The 5,888-nt window shown below is 34.1% G+C and overlaps 1 pseudogene; it reads left to right on the top strand.

Annotated features, from left to right (window-relative positions):
• The first annotated feature begins 1,811 nt into the window (after positions 1–1,811).
• LOC116867509 lies at positions 1,812–2,708 on the top strand (annotated as a pseudogene).
• The last annotated feature ends 3,180 nt before the right edge of the window (positions 2,709–5,888 follow it).

Below are 5,888 nucleotides of genomic sequence, written 5' to 3'. Positions count from 1 at the left end.
GCCAACCCTAGTCAAACTGAAGCAGGGGAGATGCTCTGTCTATTATCTGGATGGAAATACCGCCCAAAATTCCAACTTAATGATAGTTTTATATAAATGACAAGAAGCTTAATCAGGACCCTTTAGTTACTAAGCTATATCTACTCCTCTCACAAACCCACGCACACACCTTAATAATCACATCTATGAACCAATTTCTGACAGTTTATGAAGAGTGTTACTTACTCAGTTATTTGTCATCCAATAATTATGAGTCAGTCCTTTTTTTCAAATGTTCTTAATAAAACATTTCTTGAACTCTCCATCCTCTTTGATTTTTTAAAAAAGATTTATTTATTTATTTTAGAGAGTGAGAGACCATCAGCAGGGGTGGGGCAGAGGAAGAAGGAGAGTGAGGGAATCTCAAGGTAACTCCATGCTGAGCACAGAGCCTGATGTGGGGCTCCATTTCATGACCCTGAAATCATGACCTGAGCTGAAACCAAGAATAGAATGCTCAACAAAATAAATCACTCTGGTGTCCCTTTGATGTTTTTATCAAAATACAAAGTACGTATACCAAATAACGTTTCAAATCTAAAGAGATTTTTTTTAATTCTAAAAAAATCAGAATCAATTACTGTTATTTAAATTATTGACTATGCAATTTGTTTACTTCTTTGCACTTAATATTCTAGAGAAAAATCTTCCTAGTGCTACTATAAACTCTTTTATAAACATTTATTTTAATAACTGTATTACATTCCATTATATGCAAATATTGTAACAGACTTAAAACTAATGTTTGGCATTTAAATTGTTCAGTTTTTCCACTGCAGAGTGTAACGAACATTTCTGTGCCAGAAACTTTTTCTGTCAAATAGAACTCCATAAGGAGTACTATTGCACCAAATGATAAGGATCAAGATTACTGATACATAATTCAAAATGTTTTCTTTAATGCTTGAATCAGACTGTATTTCCCCCAGCAATGTATGAAGATATCTATTTCATTGAGGTTTCCTGGTTTTGATAATAACTACAAAATTCTTTGTAATTTAATAGGAAACTAATATATATTTTATCTTATTTCTTGGATTTGTAAAGAAGAAATGAATATACCAACACACACAGAGATGACATTTGTGAATTCTTTCTTGATATCAATTATGTCTAGTAGGTTTTGAAATTTTTACTGAATGGTTTGATCTCTTTTTTTATATTATAAAGATACAAACCTTTTGTCTCTCTATAACATTTCAATTACAAGTATGATTTATGTGTTCCTTTGGAGCAAACTGTTTTTAAGGACTTATGAGGAACAGACTTCAGAAGTGTCTTAACTATTGTTATGTTAACTGTTACTATTCTATACTCATTTCTAATTTTTTATTATTCTTTTAAAAGGTCCGTCTATTTTTTGTTTCAAAAAAACTTTTTTATATGCTCATGTACACTCTTCCAATTTTCTAGGAGCCAACACATATTATTTTTGTTTTTAATTTTTATTATTTTCTCTTACCTGAATTCCTTGAGTTTAATTTGTACATCCATTTCTAACTTCTTAAGTTGCCTGATTACTTCATGTACTTGAATAAATAAGAGCAAATTTAATGCAATAGATGGCCTCTGAGTGCAGCTTTGGTCATACTACCAAACCCATACCCTGGGTTCCCATGATTTTGTTAATAATTTACTATCAATTAGATAAAAGATCTGTCAGTAACCAATTTAAATTATCAACAGTTAACACATAGTTTTTAGTGCCTCACAGCTGATCCTTCTTTCATTTCTTTCAGGTCACTTCAGAGTCTTCCCTTCCTTATGATTCGATGGACCAAGTAAATGGCTCTGTGGCAACTGAGTTTGTGTTACTGGGACTTGTACAATCCTTGGGAATACAGGTCTTCCTTTTTCTTTTCTTCTCTTTGTGCTATGTGGGAATTATCTTGGGAAACCTCTTCATTATGTTAACAGTGATTTTGGATTTTCATTTACACAACCTATCACTCATTCATTGACCTGAGGCTTTCATCCACCACAGTTCCTAGGATGATCTCTGATCTTTTCAGTGGTTGCAAAATCAGTCACCTTTAACACCTTCCACAACTGCATGATACAAATGTTCCTTATTCATGTCATGGGAGGAGTTGAGATGGTACTGCTCATAGCCATGGCATATGACAGGTACACAGCAATTTGCAAGCCTCTCCACTATCTAACTACTATGAATCCCAAAATGTACATGCTTTTGATAGTAGCTGCTTGGATTACTGGGCGACTCATGCTGTGTCTCAGTTTGTTTTTGTCATAAATTTACCTTTCTGTGGCCCTAATAATGTGGGGAGCTTTTGTTGTGATTTCCTTAGGGTTATTAAACTTGCCTGTATGGACACTTACAGACTAGAATTTGTGGTCACTGCCAACAGTGGCTTCATATCTATGGGCACCTTCTTTTTCTTAATTGTATCATACATCTTTATTCTGATAATTGTCAGACAACATTCTTCAAAAGATTTATCCAAAGCATTCATCACTCTGTCAGCTCACATCACGGTAGTGGTTTTGTTTTTTGTTCCATGCATGTTTCTCTATGTGTGGCCTCTCCCTACCAAGTCAGTGGATACATTTTTGCCATCATAGACTTTGCCGTCAGTCCCATATTAAATCCTGCCATCCATACTTTAAGGAACAGAGATATGAAAGTGGCAATGAGAAGGCTGAGTTAAAGAGTTGTAAGTTCTAGGGAGATGCCATAACAGACTTCACTGTTAAGAGCACAAGGTGAATGTTATGAACCGTCAGGACCCTTATGACCACCACAAACACTATGGATTAAGGACAGTTTTGTTACTGCCCTTAAAAAACTGAGAACTCTACATAAAAGAGGTACTGTATCAATGAACTTCACTTTCAAATAGAGCTGCAGTTATTTCTGTTAAGTATGAAAAATAAAGTATTATATATTCCTTCCTACCTACAATACTAAATGACAATTATCATCAATGAGAACATTCAATTTTCATGTTTTTTATCTCTATGTAAATACATACATGTATGTATGGTTGAATTTTACTTATCAATATTTTCATATTGATTATAAGCATTGCTAGAAATCAATATTTCTTATGGAAATTTTGTGGATCCAATGGATAAAATGTGAGTTTATTTGAACTAGCACCCATTAAAAGTCAAGAAAGAAATATTTCTCATCCTAATTATATTTTATGTTAGATAAATAGGCAGGCAACACTATGCTACAATTCCTAAGAATTGTTTACTGTCTTTAATTGTTAAAGTATTTTGTACTACGTTGCTTTAGAAATACACTCTACTATTTTATATAATGCAAAATTTGTCTATGTTCCATTCTTTCCAACAGATTTCTGTCATCCTTGCAGTCTTCCTCAAAGAATTTCTTGATTCACCCTACAAGAGTATCTACAATTATCAAAGCATTTTAAGGATGTTATTACCTAAAGAAAAGCATCCAACACAGATCTCACCTTATATAATATACCTATACCTAATCCAGGGTGCTTAGGACAGAGAAGATGGCTGACATCTTTACTTTACTTTTCCAGGTAAAACTTGGGAAGTCTATTGAGTCAAGGAGCATGACTGAGAAATCATCTGGACGTGTCCCAATGAATGATTTAAGAAACATTAATTGTGGTGACTCAGCTCAGTTGTAACTGCAGAATTGTAATTAAAGGTGTTCAAAAAAAAGGTAAAAAATAAATAACACTTTCTTTTTACTGGTGAAGGTATTTTCCCCTATATTTTATCTGAAAGTGGTAATAAATGCTATATGCTATCCTCTTTGTATAGTATCTAAAGCATTATTGTTTATTGTCTACTTAATCCATCCAGATTTTAATATTGGAACTTTTTGCTTTCACTATGACTCTTAAAAAAAAGTCACCTTTAACAGAGAAAGACAACCCCCCCCGCCACACACACACAAAAACAAAGAAAGACAAATACTATATGATATCACTTATTGGTGAAATCTCAAACACAAAACAAATAAAAAACAAATTGACTTTTAGAGAAAAAAACCTGGTGGATGCCACAAGGCAGATGGGTGGGGTATGGGAGAAATAAAGGGGATTCATAATACAAACATCCAGTTTTAAAGAAAGTAAGTCACAGAGATGAAAAGCATAGCATATGGAATAAAGTCAATAATATTGTAATAATGTATGTTGACAGACGATGACTACACTTAGTGTACTGAACATTGAGTAAGGTAGAGAATTGTCAAATCAATGTTTTATACATTTGAAAGTAACATCACATTGTATGTCACTATATTGGAATATAAAGAGAATTAAGGGAAATGTAGATACAAGGAAATAAAGTTTCATTTGCACAGAAAAACAAAATCACCCTTAGATTCAGTGAAGTACTAGAAATACCTAAGAAAGCTGAGAAACTGTGACAACAGCCCCTGACTCAAAAAGATTCTGTGTGTATCCTCAAGGGAAAACCTGTGAGGCTATATGATTTAGTCTCAGCCCTCAAACTTCAGGCTGGCTATTTCCAGATCTCCTCACTTGCCTCCAGTCAACTCATAAATGGCTCTTAGCCAAGTAACTTACTAAGGAACACCAATCATACACACTTTATTCTCTTGGAAATGTTTTGCTTCAAGACAAAGTGCAAAAAGGAAAATCTGTACACTTCCTTGCTCTGAAAATTGTTGCAGTCTCTTCCAGATATGAAGGAGGTGGGTGGAATGATGAAAGTGAAAGTAACCACAGTGTAGCACTTTACTGACGAGATGTTTCTATTAGTAAGAACCCATTTGGCAGAATTCAATTGCATGTGCATCTTCAAGAAAAGTGGAAGGTCCCGTGAGGTCAGTTCAAATATTTAGAAGAGTTAGTATGAATATTAACAAGGCTTGCCCTAGGTGTGTTATAAAACTTAGTATATGTTACATAAGTGTTCTAAGTGTTTAGTCCTTCTGAGTCTTCCAGGCTAATCTCTTCTTTCCTTTCTATTTAATGATCCTTTTTCCCTATACCCAGAAGCAGTGTTCTCTTACTTACCTCTTTCCATCCTTTCTACAATACAATCTGGCTTGGGATATTTCTTTCACATATAGGTGTAAATCATACTTCTAGAGTTATGGAATTTCACCTTTGAGAGCTTTTGGTCCAATGAGCTCATTTGTAAACAAGAAAACTAAGGCTTGGAAATTCTGAATCACATGCCAAAATCACATGGTAACTTTGTACTAAAATCCCCAAGTCTCCTGACTTCAATCTCAGGGAAACTTATGAGGACTTTAGGTATTTTTCTTTAAAGAGGGGTAAAAGATATTTAGGACAAATGTAACAACCCTCATTGTTGAATTTTAAGTTTAATCTAGTACATAGGGAAAGATTTTCTTTCCCTATAGCTGTAGCTGGTTCTTCATGAATGCTATAGCCAGTGTCAAAGACTCTGGAGAACTTCTTCAATAAACTTAATTTTAACTTAGAATCAATAGAATTCTTCTCAAACTCCTTGAGCCATTTTTTGAAGAATCAGATATGGGCTTTGAAAGGATTATGTAGGTAGCAGGTCCCCTGTAATTAAGAATCCATCATCATCACTCACTCCTCCATAGCATATACTCAGGAAATGAGATGTCTTAACTCAGTGAGCAAGAAATTCCTCTTGCTGAGGAGCAGCATATCTGAATTCTTGTTACCATGCTATAAAGTCTTTTTGCTGCAGAAGAGAAACCATTACCCTTGGTATATTTCTTATGGAGATGTGAGTATTGAGTTGGTCCTCTCAGTGAAATGAAATGGTTGCAGTACATAAGTAATTACTGAAGTTCCATTATAAGTTGCATACTTTGATTCTTAAGAATGATCCTAACCAATAAGTGACATCAGAAATGATCTCACAAC

This window comes from Lontra canadensis, unplaced genomic scaffold (genome assembly GCF_010015895.1).
Source record: "Lontra canadensis isolate GAN:19392208 unplaced genomic scaffold, GSC_riverotter_1.0 scaffold12, whole genome shotgun sequence".
NCBI lineage: Eukaryota > Metazoa > Chordata > Mammalia > Carnivora > Mustelidae > Lontra > Lontra canadensis.
This window is presented reverse-complemented; position numbering and strand designations above follow the sequence as displayed.